Here is a 2191-nt window from a genome sequence, read left to right on the forward strand (position 1 = left end):
GCAAGTAACCCTAAGCCAAACCCTAATCCTAACCCTAATCATATAGTAAGTACATGTTAATTTAATTAAAATTACTCAGTACTTAAATGTATAATTACACTGTAACAAGGACACCTTAAAATAAAGTGTAACCTAACATTTTTTTTATATTCTGCAGTTTGGAAGGACATGAGGGTGATTAAAAGATGACAGAAGTTCCATTTTTGGGTAAACTATCCCTTTACTATGCCACAAAGTATATGTGGCATAGTAAAGGATTATTATAATAATATGTATAAAATAAACCATTTTTATTTTTTAATGATCTATTTTTATGTTGTTACTAGCACTTAATTTATAATTTCTAGTAAGTAATTCAATAGTACAATCCTCGATAATCTTTACAAGTAACAACAAAGATTACTACATTTACTAATTACTAGTACTTATTCCAGCAACAATTGGGATAGATAGGCTACTAGTATCTAATAAAAAGTACTTGTAAAGCTGGAATACATAACCTTAAGATTGTTACTAAAAAGGATTGGATTGCTAGCATTTAATAGCACATTAAAAAATACTACTAGTAAAAACAGATAGTAGTTAGTTCAAAGGAATACATTTTAACAATAACACTTGGAAAGAAAGTAAAGAAAAGCGGGAAAAAGGGAAAGAACTAGTCGAAATAAATCAAATATCAAATGATTAAACAACGTGCATATATTAATCGTTGTCAGCAAGTCAGCAAGCAGAGCATACAAAATTGGTAAAAATTTGCTTTCACGTAACAAAAATTTCGTTAACAAAATAAGATTAATGAAATATATGTAGTTTTTCTGTTGTCGTCCTTCTTCCTTAGCACTGGCTTGCAGATGTGTGGACGGTATGAACAGACATTGTGCATCAGCGCCCTCTTGGGTCAGCAGGCGTTACTGCACACTGCGGTGCAAGACAGGCTCGGGTTCGGTGCGCCCAAATGTTTTGGCTTATGAAGACTGGGTCGATAAACCGCTGCGTAAAGTGTGCTTTTATGAGCGCTCGGACAGCTCAAAACCCGAAAAACCCCATAGAGCAGCGAAACAGTTCACCGACAGACGCAACCAAACCCGTTGGCTCCGGATGAGGGTGGAGAGGGCAGAGCTGGCGAAACTGATTGGTTTTCGATTTTAACGAAGAGCCGCCTTATTTGACTCAGAACCGACTCAGCTTTTTCCCAGGAGAGAAAAGCAAGTTTGTGTGCGAGGACGCTGTCACCAGTGGTGGGGGGACTGACTGGGTGGACACTGGTGCACGGAGGGGGTGGTGTTTGTTTGGAGGGGGGGTAACAATCTGCGCGAACCTGGCCCTTTAAATTACCTCCACAATCACTGTAGACGAGGTGAGTATACAACAAGCTCGTATTTTCTTCCTTCATGCACATTATTTCACCATCTCGTGTACAACTTTGAAACCGTATGAAGAAAGTGCTGCCAGTTATGATTAGACTATAAATATGTTGGGTTGTTTTATTTTTAATGCAGTATTGCATATTTATAGGATTGATTTATTGTGAAATGTTTCACTATTAATACAAAAGTCTATTAGACTAGTATATTTTTAGTGTGAAATGGGATTTTTTTAAAAATCGTTATGCTATAGTGCTGTAATAAAAGCCAATGATATTCAAACATTAAATGGTATTATTAGTTGCAAAGAGCAAGACTTAAGGTTTTGACAATTATGATTCAGTGTATGGAGTACCAATTCACAGTCAGTAACCCAAGTGAAAATAGGGTAGAATTTACAGTATGTGTACACTTGCTTGGTTAAAACCTGTCTGAGCATATTTCCGTGTCATGATTAGAGAGGGATAAAAACAAAACCTCACAGATGGTGGTGGGGCAGATTAATTCTGCATAGCTACTAAAAGTAGATTAAGATTGCAATAATGCTAATTCTGACATAATCTGTATTATATGAATTATGTTAGTGGCCTTGCATCAGAACACTGCCCCCTGGTGATCACATTTTTTTTACTTTTTCTAATATATCACTGACTGAATGTTTATAGCCTATATTTTTTATGATATAATTAATTATAATTTATAATTTATTATAATTATATTATAATATAATTATTAATAATAAAATTATTATTTTTATTTATTCATTTATTTATGATATGGTTCTCATATATATATATATATATATATATATATATATATATATATAT

General features: G+C 33.9%; 1 protein-coding gene across 1 annotated transcript in view; it reads left to right on the top strand.

Moving 5' to 3' along the window:
* Nucleotides 1–987: 987 nt before the first annotated feature.
* Nucleotides 988–2191, top strand: part of gng7 (guanine nucleotide binding protein (G protein), gamma 7) — a 28978-nt gene continuing 27774 nt past the window's right edge. The window contains exon 1 of the mRNA XM_016448363.1: nt 988–1357. The gene's annotated coding sequence lies outside the window, so the exon portion shown is untranslated. The remainder of the gene's footprint in view (nt 1358–2191) is intronic.

This window comes from Sinocyclocheilus anshuiensis, unplaced genomic scaffold (genome assembly GCF_001515605.1).
Source record: "Sinocyclocheilus anshuiensis isolate Anshui unplaced genomic scaffold, SAMN03320099.WGS_v1.1 scaffold940, whole genome shotgun sequence".
Lineage (NCBI taxonomy): Eukaryota > Metazoa > Chordata > Actinopteri > Cypriniformes > Cyprinidae > Sinocyclocheilus > Sinocyclocheilus anshuiensis.